At 37.4% G+C, this 15,483-nt stretch overlaps 1 protein-coding gene and 1 pseudogene across 3 annotated transcripts in view; one reads left to right on the top strand and one right to left on the bottom strand.

Moving 5' to 3' along the window:
• Positions 1-15,483, top strand: part of LOC118189439 (GTP-binding protein 8-like) — a 94,933-nt gene that overhangs the window by 25,598 nt on the left and 53,852 nt on the right. The window lies entirely within an intron of this gene.
• LOC146993151 (protein GVQW3 pseudogene) lies at positions 6,480-6,917 on the bottom strand (annotated as a pseudogene).

The following is a 15,483-nucleotide window of genomic DNA, read 5'->3' as shown; positions in this document are numbered from 1 at the left end:
TTTCCAAAAGAAATTTAGGTATATGATGTAATAAACTGTCTGAAGAATGCAAAGATGAAATCAGTGAATTTTCTACAAATACTGATACAAGAAATGCCGTACGAGTATTAATATTAGAAGTACAACATTGGTTAAATAATTTCCCAAAACATTAGACACAGTTCATAAATGAACTTCGGCATAACATTAATTAAATTCTGTAGCTGATTTGAAGGATATTTTCTCATCGTTTACTGTTCTCAAATGTGGACTAGCTGTGGGCAAATATGATCACATTAACCAGCTCCTGCTGTACCATTAAATGTTTGTTTTCTCTATTTATTGCTTGTAAGCTTTTTAATTTATTAACTAGGTTGGGGTGTTTTTATATGGTCAATGAACTCAGAATATCCTTGCTAATATTATCATGTGTCCACATAATTTACAGGTTTTCCATTTCATGAATGGCATCTTCTCCCCTTACCCCTTTTTTGTAAGTGTGTCATCACTGCATTTTTAAATATCTTTTTTATTCAGATCGCACCTTTTATTACCACTAAAATGGTTGAATATCATACTTTTTCTTCACAGGCTATTTCTGAAACTTTTTCTCCATTCTTTTAAGCTCTGATAGTCTTTTAATCTGAATTTGCAGCCTCCCTTGTCTTCTATACTATAATGGAATTTGCATTAGTATTAATTCATTTACTAGATATTATGATGAGATAAAATAATTGCAACAATACTGACATACTCTTTGAATTCAGAGAATATGCTAAAGTATCAAAGATAGGAAAACATTTCAAGTGGATAGGTTTTTAGCAACTGCTAATAGGCTTTATGTAACAAGTTGATTTGAATTTATTTTGCTGTTAATTTGTGTTAGCCGTTCAGTAGGTATAATGGTTAATGACATGTACTAACATACCAATAGGCTGATTTTGAATATCAGAGAAGGCATGGATGCTTGTAAGCATGTACTGTCTGTGTGGCTAAAATGCACAGCAAACTGAAAGTCCATTTGATAGGTTGGTGGTAGGGGAAGAGGAATAAGAGACTCTGGGACTGCTCGTATGGGTATTTTCTTCAAAATTGGGATAGAACTTCTTAGTTAGTGTGCAGAACTATAACTGTATGACCAATGATGGACTTCTGATATCTCGTCCACTTCTGCCTATACATGTATGTATTAATTTTTATTATCCTGCTGACAGTGTCGTCGCAAGGTTATCCGGCATCCGCCTACAAAATAGCTGAAGTCACCCCCCCTTTTTTTATTTTTGTATAGGAAAAGGAAGTTTTGAAGAAAGCATTTATTGAAATTTTTTTAACAATTTATCGAGAATAGTTATTTTTCTGCATTTTATATTTATAAATTTTTCTATAATTTCTTTTGCATCTATCTCTTGACAGATTTTGTTTTCAGTGGCAATCCAAGCTAGATTTATGAATCTTTCCTGTGATATACTTGACCGTAAATATGTCTTGATCAATTTTAATTTGGAAAATGATCTTTTGCTACTAGCAACTCTAACAGGAATGCTATGTAATATTGTCAATATGATCTTCCAAGTTCGGGAAACACAAATTGTTTGACACAGTTAAGTTCAGAATATCGAATGGGTTATTCATACCGGCTGTAAAAATATATCTTTCGAAGCTACTATTTTGTTATGGAGTACTTCTGCATCCTGTCTTTTATTTCTTCATGTTTTCGTTCTTTTTCTTTAACTCCGTTAGATGTTTCCTCCATCATTTCTTGATCTTTCTCAGGCAATTCATTAGCTACTTCCTTCTTTTTTTCATCCTTTGATTCTTCAGATGCCACTTCTCTCATTTCCACATCGTCTTTTATGCCTCCAGTTTCTTCTGTAAGCTCTACTTTTAGCTTTTGGAGTTGCTCTCACACATTTTCTTGGCCGCCATTTATCTCTTCTCTTTGGCCTTTCTTCTCTTTTAGTCCGGCTTTGATCTCAGCTGTTATCTCTTTATGTCCAGCTTTTATCTCTTTATATCCAGCTTTTATCTCATCATATCCGGCTTTTATCTCAGCTTATCCGGCTTCTATCTCAGCATATCCAGCTTTCAACTTCTCCTGTCCAGCTTCCATCTTTTCATGGAATTCAGCAAAGGCAGTCACGAGCTGTCTTAATAGATCTTCCATTGGTCTTGTCACTGGCATTCACCCTCAAATCCCACTTCTGACACCAGTTGTTACGTTTTTCCTTTTCTGAGACCAGTTGTTGTGTTATGTGTTATTTTCTTCGTTCACGTTCGTATGGGGTTCGTGGATTTGGAGTGAATAACGATGATACTTGATGAAGTATCGAAACACACTTTATTTAGCCAATGTTAATAAGGACAGTAATAACACTTTTTACAGTTGTCGGAGATCTACTATAAACACGTTGGAACAATCAGTGACACAGCCTTCACACTGTCAGGCAATAACGATGGAGACAGCTTCACTGCAAAGCAGCCGAGTACAGCTCCCAACTCTGCTTGGTTGTTCTCGGAACTCCACGTACTCTCGAGACTCTCCACACGATGCACTCGACGATACACAAGAGTATAGCTCTCGACTCAGCACAGTTTAAGACAAAACTCGACGATGCAGTAATTTGCGATGCACTAAAAGACTCTCCTGATGCACTCGACGACGACCTCGGCGCTAGACTTCAAGACACTCGCTCAATGACTATCAGCTCGCTAGACAAGGCACACACACTAACTGACTGCAGGCCAACAGGGTTTATATAGCTTTCGGCTTGTGTTCGGGAACATTCTGGGCTAAACCGGTAAGAGTTCGTTCCAGAAGGTTCTCCAACCGTTCATGTTATATCGCCAAATGTGCAATTTCTCGCCAAATGTGGCAACCCTAAAACTGCTTTGCAGGAAAGCCATCTTACTGCTCCTGTACATTTCATAACAATATTTATTGTCGCCACATTGTAACAATTTTTCTAATTTACTGCATTTTATTTTCAAATTTACATTATCGATTTCTGATAAATTACTCAGGAAGCTAAAATTATCGCATTGATTTTTCATTGCATCATATCTTTCATTTAACAATGCCCAGTCAATATCCAAAATTCTAAAAAAGACATTTGCAATAACTTCTTTCCTGGACATTAAGTAGATTTGTCTGCATTTTTGTAATCGATGTGACATTGCTTTCTCCTTCGTTGGACTTCTTCAACAGTTTTAAACTTATTGCCTTTAAGGCTACTGTAACACTCACACCCTTTTCTTGCAATTCTGCTGACAGGATTAATCCTGTTAAGCAAATCATGCCAAAGTGTCAAGGAACAAATAAATTTATAATCCTTGATTTTGGCACACAGAATTTGTGCTTCATGTTGCACTTCTTTTGAAAAGCATTCACGTTTGGATATTTAAAAAAGAGCTTCATAGATTTCTCTTTGCTGATATCTTAATGGCTTCAATTTTGCTTTCCCATCGAGTGTCTGAGAGGGGTTTTAAGGTTGAAAAGGAAATATTTATCAAAAGAACTGCCCATCATTTAGGAGGAGAAGGAAATAAAGTGTATAATTCTTGAATTGTCAAAAAAGAACTAACTGTATCTGCACTCACCTTTACAGCATCATTAATCATTAAATTTAAACTATGAGGGGCATGAGGAACACAAAATGCAGTAAAATTTATTTTTAAGATACAGTACAAAGTCCGTAATCCGGACGTCCATTATCTGGAATGATCTGTAATCCAGACCTCAAAGCCACAAACGTTTTCTTTTTTTTTTCTTTTTTTCTTTTTTTTGTATGCTTTACACATGCAGGTTTAATGTATAACAGACAGCATAAGCTAACTTATTCCACTTCGTAGTAACTGCAGGTCGGATATTCATTCAGTAGTATAAGCTAGGCTCCAATTATCTTTTCTGATTCTAAGGCATTTCAATTAATGTTGCAGATTGCACTGTTCCTTAATCTTCTGATTGGATCCGGGTTATTATTTTTTGTGGACTGTTAGAGCAATTTTATAAAAATTAATCTTGAACTTGCGATAATGTCAAAAAGAGTTTCCAATTCTGGCGCTGCCAAAGGATCTACAAAGCGAATGCATGTTTCGATGTCCAACAAACAAAAAGTGGAATTGCTGCAAAAAATGGATAAAGGTATATCCATCTCAAAATTATGCAAGGAGTGTGACATTGGAAAGTCAACTGTATATGACATAAGGAAAAAAAAAAAGGAACTTTTTGAATTTTTTTGTGGATTCCAACACCCCACTTGCGATGAATAACAGAAAAGAGGTTCCTTATACTAAAAGTGACGATCATGATAAAGTGATGGTTGAATGGTCAGACAGCATCACAGCGAGGGCGTGCCATTGATGGGTCCAATGCTAATGGCTCAAGCCAAAATATTTCATGAAGAAATGAACTTAAACATTGAGTGCTATTCGACAGGTTGGTTAACCAAATTTTAAAATCGCCATGGTGTAAGACAATTAAAAATTTCAGGTGAAAAAGCTTCAGCTCATACTGAAGCTCCTGAACAATTTGCAGATGAATTCATTGAACTCATTACTAGTGAACAATTATCTCCAGAACAAATTTACAACGCTGATGAAACTGGTCTTTTCTGGCAATATGTACCGCAAAATATCTTGGCAACCTCTACAGAAAAGGCTCCAACTGGTGTCAAAGATTCCAAAGCGAGACTAACAATTGTAGCGTGCGCAAATGCTGCAGGAACGCACAAGTGCAAACTTTTCGTAATCGGAAAACATGCACGACCTCGAGTATTTAAAGGAGTAACGATTTTCCCCGTTATATATGGCGCAAATAAAAAAGCATGGATGACACAAGCGTTGATGAATTATTGGTTTGAAAATAATTTTAGACCCGAGGCTCGGCGACATTTGAATTCGGTTGGTTTACCTGTTGACTCAAAAATAGTCCTGATTGTTGACAACTGTTCGGTGCATACTTCACTTAAAGTTTTAGTGAAAGATAATGTATCCGTATTATTCTTCCCTCCAAATCTTACGTCTATCATTCAGCCTATGCATATGGGAATAGTGCACATGCTGAAATGCAAATATAAAGTAGCATTTTTAAAATCTGTGTTAAATTTCTTGAACAATGGCAAGACTATTCAAGACTTTTTGAAATTTTTTAGCATAAAATCTGCTGTGTGGAGCATCGCAAGATCGTGGGAGGATGTGTCTCCAGATATGTTAAAAAATGCTTGGCATAATTTATGGCCAGCTACCATAGTTCATGGTGAGGACGATGAAGATGATAACAGTGAATTTGAAGGTTTTCGGGCATCGCAAACTAAAGGTGAAATTTTCCAGTTTTTGGATTTTGTAAAGAAATGTCGAGAAGCGGTAATAAATGAAGATGATATAACAGAAGTTTTTCATTGTGACGACAATGCCCCAATCATCAATCTAGTAACGGACGGCAAAATCTGTAGTATGATTGTAGATCCAGAAAATACCGCTTCCGATAGTGAAGAAAGTGACAGAGAGGTTATTGAAAACGAAAAAATTTCGATTGACAAGTATTTGGTATTCTCGACACAGCAATTACAGGACTTGAACAATAGAACTTTGTAACTGAACCAGAAATTATGTCTGTTTATAGAATTAAAGAGTAAGTATTAGCACAAAAAACGAAGCAATTTAAACAACTTACATTAAAAGAAATGTTTAATAAAGTAAACAAATAAATATTAAGCTTTTTTTTGTACATTTTGATACCCTTTAGATCATAATTGCTTTTTATTTCATAAATTAAATATTTTTAATTGTATAATTTCTGTATGCCCTCTTAGCAGATTTAAATTGAGGATCTATAATCCGGAATCGCCGAAGTCCCGACTAGTCCAGATTACGGACTTTGTACTGTATTATTTTGAAGATAATTTTTTATCCCTTTCATACAGGGTGTGATTCAAAAGTTTCAAGACATCAACACAGTGCGTCTTCGACTTTTTGTAGCCCTTCTGGAAGGCCTCGAGTGTCATGCTGTCAAGGGCTCTTGTCGAAGCCTGCTGGATGGCTTCGATGGAGTCAAATTGCTTCCCTTTTAGGCCTGTCTTGATTTGGGGGAAGAGGAAAAAGTCACTTGGAGCCAAGTCGAGGCTGTAGGGTGGCTGCAACAGTGTTGTCACGTTGAACTTGACCAAAACTTTAAAGGTCGCGTTGTCGTGGTAGAGAATCCAATCGCCCTTGATCGCCGTGTAGATGCGGCGGACTCGATCCCTCAAGAGGCGGAGCACTCCAGCATAAAAGTCACCTGTGACAGTCTGTCCATGCAACAAGCAACAACAAACTCCTTGTGAATCACTCCTTTACCATAAAAAAAAATCAGCATGCACTTAACACGTGGCTTGCTCATGCGAGCTTTCTTGGGCTTTGGCCAGAAAACAGTGTGCCATTCTGAGCTTTGACGCTTCAACTCAGGATCGTACTCGTAGACCCAGGTCTCATCACCAGTAACCACTTTCTCCAGAAGGTTCGGATCAACATTCAACCATTGGAGCATTTCCTAGGAAACAGACATGCACCATTTCTTCTGATCCACCGACAAAACTTTTGGCACCAGTTTGGCACACACTTCGCATCATCAAATTCTCTGTCACAATCCTCCACACCATACTCTGATTGAGTCCCAGTTCATCGGCAGTTAATCTAATACTAAGACAATGGTCATTGTTTAAAAGTTCCCGCACTCTCTCCACATTTTCATCCGTTCGGCTTGATGATGGCCTTCCAGAGCAGTAGTCATCTTCAACATTCCCGTGGCCATCTTTGAAATGTTTGTGCCACATGAAAACCATTGCGCGGGACATGGCTTCTTCCTTAAAGGCCTCTTGAATCATACCGAGAGTCTCCATTTCAGTTTTGTTCAGTCGCACGCAAAACTTAATCACATAACATTGCTTCATGTGCTGCTGCATTTTCGCCTCTCCCAATTTTTGACCGATGTCAATGACACACACTCACGCTGCAAGCGATGCCCACTTTCCAGGGTTCTGGAGGAAACTGCCACAGCGTCAATTCGTTCCCTGAGACCCCCCACTACTTTCCCTACCCGACGGAACCGGTCCCCTACTCACAAACGGTGCTCCCCTACTCACAAATGAACCAGTCTTGAAACTTCTGATTCACACCCTGTATTTGCATCGTTTTCATATCCCTGGCCTCTCATATCATCAAGGGGAATGTTCCACATTTTCAACATTTCCATTATTGTCTCACATAGGCCGTTACCTGTCGGAGCATCAACCTTAATAAAGCCTAAAAAATGCTCCTTGATTTCTGCCGCTCGATCACTGCAGAGGACAAAACGTATGAGGACACTCATTTATTCAGTTTTGCTAATATCTGGAGTTAAAATTATAGAATAATATTTGGCTTTTCGAAGAGATAGTACAATTTTCTCTCTTATACTATCAATAGTTTGCAGTATTTCATTTTGACTATCAAATGCAGCATTTCCCAGCGGAGTATGGGCAAAGCCCGTGAAGCCAACTTAATGTTCAAAATGTAATAAAGATTCTTAAATGAAAATAACTGATTATAAAACTTCAGTTCTTTACCTCTGGCACCCCTGCATGTCTAATGGGTAAGTTCTTCAAGTGGCTTTTTATATGCTTTTTGTCTTTCTGTACAAACGCATGAACGAACACACCAAGATGCTTAATTGGGGAGTCTAGTCATTAAATAAATTGTATAAACGTTGAGACTTTGGACTTAGAATATAAACCCCTGTGATGTCGTCCCCCACCAAAGAGAAAATAAATCCTTTATACGACTTTGAATTTTCGTCCATGCAAATCTTGCCTCCCTTTCCATCTCCCGCTTTTGCTGGCCCTGCTGATTATAATGCAGGAAGAATTTAAGGGTTGCCACACTACCTGGAAAACCTGAAGAATCGGGCAAAGTTAGGGAATTTCATATGGCGGTTCTCCCAAAAAACGATTTTTTAGCAGATTCTAATCAAGAATTTTCAGCGGAGAAAACAACTATTATAGTTATGATAGTAATGCTTTGGGGTTAAGTCAATATGTAATTGCCAAACTTTTGTATTTTCAAATGGCACCATAATTAATTTACCTCTCAGTACATCCAACGTGCACTACGTGGATAGACTGGAATTTTCTGAAAACATACCTAGAAAAGTTGGGGAATTTCATTTTCCTGTTTGGGTGGCAACCCTGTTTAAAGCACTTTGACTGTGATGCTTCGTACCAGTATACATTAAAACAAAAAGCAGTTATGCAAGAAATGTCGAGCTCATCCATCTCATTAATTCCAATCAATATTTATTTAATTTTTAGTAACTAAGATAAAGATTCTCCAAACTCTTATAACCTTGAACTATTAAAAACGGATATAAATTTTCTTCTGTTAACAAAATTATTTAATAGCATTATAAAATTAAACGTATTTTGAAAATGTATGCATACGGGTATAGTAGAAGTCCAGAAATCCAAAAAGCTTCGGACCAGAGGTTGTGCAGATTTCAAGGCAGAAAAGATAATATTCAGACTAAAAGTGCAAAATAAATAAGGCATATTAGATACATTTAATTAAATTATTATATGCATTAATACATTAATTTATTATATGCATTAAATTATTATTATATATATAAACAGATTATATTATTAATTTACATTAGGCTCCTCTATTTTTGGAACTACTCTTATATACGCCCTCGCTTGGTTACATTTTGGTGAGAAACACCACGGTTTCATATTACTATCTAAATTTTTTGTGTACATTTCGAAATTTAAGCTTAAAATGTGTCTAAAAACGCGGCACCTGCAAAAACCATGTTTTGAACACACAATTTAAGCTAAAAATGCAAAACAAAAACAAAAAAATTAGATAGCGGAAACGTAAAGTTTAACCAAAAATATTTGACAAGAATCCATGTACACAGCGATATGTTTTAGCTTAAAAAAATACACAGAATTGCACAATCGGTGCAGTGAAGGAGTCTATGAACTACGCACACCTCACTTAAATAAATTAACATAACAACAATGAATTTCAAAGAATGCCATGTACACAGCATTTTGTTTAAAGTTAAAAAAAATCCACGAAATGCACAATCTAGGCAGCAAAGGAATCTACGAACTATGCACACCTCGCTTAAATAAATTAATATAACAACAACAAATTTCAAAGAATACCTTGTATACAGGTTTTTGTTTAAATTTTAAAAAAAATCTACGAATTGAGCACTAATCAACAAAATAAACCAAAATAACTAAAATAGATTACAAACAAAAACAACAGAAAGTCATACTTAAAAACAATGAACATAACATTCTACAAAATAAAAACAATAAAATGCACTTACCATAATGAATGCGTCTTCGAACAGCAGAAATATCAAGAACATACAAAATCCAGCATACATTCGTGAATAAAATTTCGCCAGTCACACAATGTCTGTGAACAAAAGTTCCATGATTTTGTGATATCACACGTCTTTCTGTAATTCAAAATTCCAAAGGTAACGATAAAAAACTTCTTCTAAAGTTAACTTACTACACAAAAACCACACTTCAAATCTTAAACTCCGCTGACAGCCACATACTTTACCAGCAACTATATGCCTGCAAACCCACACAAGTCTATCAGAAACGCCCCTCTTCGTACAACTGCTCATATCAGCTCCGCACTTTTTACACGCCAAACTTGGTTTCAGAAGTCCTGACTCCCACAGGAAATCCAAAAATACACTTTGATCCACATAAACACACCCGTGAACAAAAGACTCATTAACAACTCCAACATCGTACCTTTTAATACTAAATTTACTTAGCACACAATCTAAAATACATGACTGAAATTTTCCCACCACATCTTCATTGCAACATTCCATGTCAAAACCCGCATGACACGAACCAACGTGCAAATAAAAGCACTGCAGTGAAAGAGTAAATTTCAGCATCAAAAGGGTTGCCATACAAACAACATCATCCCCAAACCATCGCAGAACATGCAGTCGTGCCAAAAACCAGCGCAGGACACATATCACCACAATTGGCAACGTGAGGGTGCACATAAGAGTAGAGCCCTATTTTTAAATCAGCATGAATCTGATTCCCCTTTTCTCTTAGGATTAGTCCTGAAATTGGTATCCCATCACTCCGCCACTGCTGGAACCACTCGTACAAGACAGCATCGAGGTTTGCCGATTTCGCCTCGTGTAAAGATTTCCGGTTTCGGATTCGGGTGTTAGAATCACTGTTGCTGTAAAATTTCAACAGCTTTTCTTTATTTTTCCATATATCGTATACAGTCCGTGTCGCAATTCCGTATGATTCTGCTATAAACTGAGGAGTAGCGCCTGCCTCCATCTTTTGCAGAATTTCCACTTTTTGCATAACTGTCAATGCAACGTGTTTACATTTTTCAACGTTGCAAGCAGTAAAATCACAAGTGCGTTTCTTATCTGTCGTATTAAAACGCACTGTAATTTAAAATATTCTTAATTTACCCACAAAATTTCCGGATAAAAAAAGGGCAACACTAAACAATCTCGTGAAATAACAAAGCTCAGAAAGTAAAACAACGTGAATCGTGAACTTGAAAGAAGAGTAGAGTTAATCATCATCTTTTTTACCTCAATGCAGATTGGAGGGGGAAAAAACTTTTATCATGATGTCAATAATTTGGTATTTCCGTTATGACTCATTATTATTCGATAAATATGATTGTTGAGATATTTGTAGTCGCATTCTTACTGGTTAAAAGGAAGTATAGCTTTCTGTCACGTCCGATACATTCATTAGCTTTCAGTCAGGTCCAAATTATTCTGAAACTTAAATCTCATTCTGTATGTTACTTTTGATTGGTTATTTATTGTGTCTTGTTTATGATTTGTTAAACCATGATCTGTTGTAAAGTTATATATATGACCTCTGTAACCGCTTATCCTTGCTTGTATTACTCTGCTTGTATTATTCTGCTTGCTTGTATTTCTTTGCATGTAACTCTGCGTCTGCATATCTCAGTAATAAATATTTGTTTTGCGAAGCACGGCATTTTCTATGTTTAACAATGATGTCATTATCCGGTAAGTTTTTTTTAGTCGATATTTCATACTCCATGCTGCGGTTTCCGGAACCCATAAACTAAATATTTATATTTTGAGAGGCAACGCTGATTTCAGGTTTGCGGACTTTCAGTGTTTGACTGTAGTAACATATGTTAAAAAAATTACTTTCGAAGGGGACAAGAGTAAGGCGGTCTGCAGAACATTCTATTTTATAAAAGTATTGCCAACTAAAAAAAGTGGGAGGGATACTGTTGTAATGGTAAATTTATTCCTGTTATATGGCTAGATTTGGGCTAACTGTCTGTTGGCAAATCTGCATCTGACTGATTTAAGTCAACAAAAGTTCAGAAAGCAATTGATGTTGACATAGCATTAGACAAAATAATGCAAGTTTTCCTGTGTGTAATTTGTGAATGCATGTAACATGTATTTTAACTAGCTTACGATTTCATTATTTATTAAATACTAGCTGCTATGCGACCAGCCTTCATCTGGCTTTTAAATGTACTGGGGAAATACCTAAAGGGAACCCCAAAAATTAAATTTAAAAACTGCACAGAATTTTACTTTGCAAAATATATTTTATCAAAAATAGGAAAAAAAAGAAAAAAAAATTGTATTACATATAAAAAAATTTACAGTGAAATAAGCAATGTCCCTTAATACAAATATTAACCCTTTGTGGTCGGATTAAATTTGGAGATGGGTATTGTGCTGGTTGGAATTAATTTCCGTCGATAGAGCAGGGATACATAACACGCAAGTTTACAATGCATAAACAAGATTTAGTAATTCTTTTGTGAACTTTAGATATATCTTTATTCAATACACTCATCTATTGATATGTTTTTATATAAAAATTATGTTTTTTATAATTCTCCGTGTGATATTTTTCTTCTGTCCCGTCGAAAATTAGTTTTTGATTGTGGCTGATCTGTGTACGTAACGTCTCTCCAAGTAGTAAATTCGTTTATATTACTATTCTCATTTTCTTCTTGTTTCCCTGTCGCTAGATATTATTAACTGCCTTACTTGTCGCTTCACAGGAACTATGTCACTATCAGAGTCACTGCAATCGTTATCACTTTCTCTATCAGAGTCAGTATTCAAGAGGCCAAAATAAAACTCTTCATCACTATTGTCAATTTCATCGAACACTTCTTGCGGTAACTTTCTTTTTGCCATTTTGGGGAATTATTTTGGAATATTTTAAGAAGAGAGAATGTCTAATTACTGTTAAATACAATTTATAAAATATTCTTTGGAATTCTACATGGTATCGTCGAATGTTGTTGATTTCATTACGTTCAAAAGACGACTCACTCGCCACTACGTCTTGCATGGTGAGCGCTGGGTCACAATTTTTGTTTAGATTAGATTACGTTATCTCCAAGTCGATGCAAACGATTATTTATCTCCAATCGATGGATCGTTTTCTCCAATAGAACTGTATTGGTTCGTGAATAGATTCTTTAGGCATTGAGGTTTGTATAGGAAAAGTGTAAACTGATACACGAATGCATACAGTATACGATTCGTATAGTTCCTTGCTGTGGTGGCTGAGAGCAGCTATACGACCGGAATGGTAAAAAGGCTATGGTGGCTGAGAGCAGACATACGACCGGAACGGTAAAAGGCTTTGGTGGCTGAGAGTGGACATACGGCCACAAAGGGTTAATTATCGTAATAAATACACTGCTGGCCATTAAAATTGCAACACCATGAGGGAAAGCAAATACAAACAAGATATTTATTGCACGTAAACAGTTATGGCGTGAAGACAAAATGATTAAATTTGTAAGCAATTTGGAGGTTTACAGGGGTGCGAAAATAATAGAAACAGCTGCCATTCCTTGGCAGCTAAAATGGCCCTTACCCCATTAGGCATGGAGTCGAACTGAGCTTGGATGACAGAAACGGGCAATTCATACTGCTTCATGTCTATTCCACACTTTATCAACCATATTAGTTGGAGAGGGTTGGTGGGTCAGTCCCTCAGCAGTCCATGACCAGATGTTTTCAGTGAGTGACAGATCTGGAGACTATGCAGGCCAGGGCAGCAATCGAATACCCTGTGTATCGAGAAAGATCAGAACACAATGTGCAACATGTGGTCTTGCATTATCTTGTTGGGATACGGGATTTGGAGGCATCGAACATGGGCCACAACCACTGGACGTAAGATGTCAGAAATGTACCCATCTGCGTTCAAGTTACCATCCATCCAAACTAGAGATGTGCATGTCATCTACCCTATGGCTGTCCCAAATCTTCACACTAGGAGCAGGGCCTCTATTTTGATATCGAAGGCAAGCAGGCGACTTTCGGTCTCCTCGGACACTCCAGACACTCATACGACCATCAGAATACTGCACGTAGAACCGGGACTCATTTGAAAAGGCAACATTTTGCCACTCCTGTACCCAGCTTTGTCGTTTGGAGCACCAGAGTCGCCGCCTCTGTCTATGCTGCATTGCCAAGGAAAGCTGAAGTAATGGTCACCCTGTTGATAGTCCACGTTGCTGCAAACGTCGACGCACCATACGAGCTGATACTGGGCATGCTGCAATAATGCTCATTTCCTGATTAATGGTCCGTGATGTTGTTGTACGTTTTGCAGGGCATACCTCACAATATATCTGCCTTTTCTGGCATTAGTCATGGGAGGGCGTTGAAATCCTGTATGCCGCTCAGTATGACCCTCAGCAATCCATTGATTCCATATTTGCATGACAATGGTTGGATATTGACCAGTGCGACAGGTGATATCATGGAACGATAATCTACACTTTTGATAAGCAACAATCCTGCCTCTATCTAATTTTGAAACTTGCTGGTAAGCATTTCCTCTTCTTATTTGAGGCATACCATGATATTGTGAGCAAATTCCAACCTCACAAAGTGCTTTCCAAAAGAAAAATTCACTACACAACTTTTCATTTATGCAGTGCTTCAGATGTCGTTTCTTCCTCCAGCTTTGTCTAAATACGCTGAAAAAATAATCATTTGCATATCCCAAATTCTTCTTCCTTTCATGTGATTTTGACATTCGTCAGATCATTCGTTATTGGTGTTGCAATTTTAATGGCCAGCAGTGTAAATTAACGAACTTCCCATTGCCTTCTCTCCACAAACCTTTAGTATCCAAGAGAAACATTAAATTTAAAAACTGTGCAGAATTATCACTCTTATTTTCTGAGTGGCAACAGTGCTGATATAAACATCAATGTCAACAGTGATATATCATCAACAACGTGAGCATTTGTTGCTGATATAATGAGAGAGAATTATCAATTTGATGCAATTTCATCAAAAAACATAAAATTTAAAAAACTCATTAGAATTTTGAAAAAAAAATTGCTTCAAGGAGCACTGGCTCTTGTCTAGATGCACCTGTGTACCAAATTTTGTAGCCCTGGGTCTATTAACTTATACACAGCACAAACGAAAGACACACACAGACAGACTCTTCCCTCTATTATTATATGCAGAGATTTCTTTCAGGGAATGTTATAAAACTGTCTGACCTTTGGGCCCATAATGCTGTTTAAATGCAAACTACACTGGTGTGCAAAAATTAAGGACGAGACGATTTTTTCAATATAACTTTGTACAAAAGCTTTCCAAATCAACACATTTAATACCGTAAGATCCCCAATACATAAGGACATGAATAATGTAAGCAACACTTACTAAAAGAGAAATCAGAGGGATAAAAAGAAGCTTTATTGAAAAAGTAGCATGGAGCGCAATGCGATTGAAGGCCGAAACATCCATGTGGTGGGTGTCCAGCAAGAAACATCCGGTCTTTAATAGGGGATATGATCTCCCCTGACTGCTAGGCAGGTTTCACAGCATCTGCCCATGCTGAGAATGAGGGTGTCAATGAGTTGTTATGGCATTGTTGCCCTTTCATCTTGCAGCGCCAATCGAAGCTCCGGAATCGTTACTGGTGGTAAGGTACGAGCTGCCAAGCGTCTGCCTAGAAAATCCCATACATGCTCCATGGGATTGAGATCCGGAGATCGTGCCGACCAATCCATACGTTCAATATCCTCACTCTCTAAGAGCTGTTCGGCAGCTACTGTGCGATGACATGGTTCATTGTCGTCCATGAAAAGGAACTGCGGACCCATAGCGCCTCTAAAAAGATGCACATATGGAAGAAGAATCTCGTTAGAATAGCGGGTCTCGTTGACTGAACCTGCGTCGAAGATGTGAAGGTCTGTACGACTACCAAGCATGATGCCTTCCCAAACGAGAACACCGCCACCTCCATACCTGTCCCTTTCAATGATGTTCGAGGGATGATTGCTGCATCCCCGCTCTCTCCAGATGAGTATGCGATGAGAATCGCTACTCAGACTGAATCTGCTCTCATCTGTAAAGAGTACTCGTCCCCATTCATTGTCTCTCCAATTCCGGTGTTCCCGGCACCACAGAGA

Source organism: Stegodyphus dumicola, chromosome X1 (assembly GCF_044657685.1).
Source record: "Stegodyphus dumicola isolate Sdum_Otavi_A_Nest chromosome X1, ASM4465768v1".
Taxonomy (NCBI): Eukaryota; Metazoa; Arthropoda; class Arachnida; order Araneae; family Eresidae; genus Stegodyphus; species Stegodyphus dumicola.
This window is presented reverse-complemented; position numbering and strand designations above follow the sequence as displayed.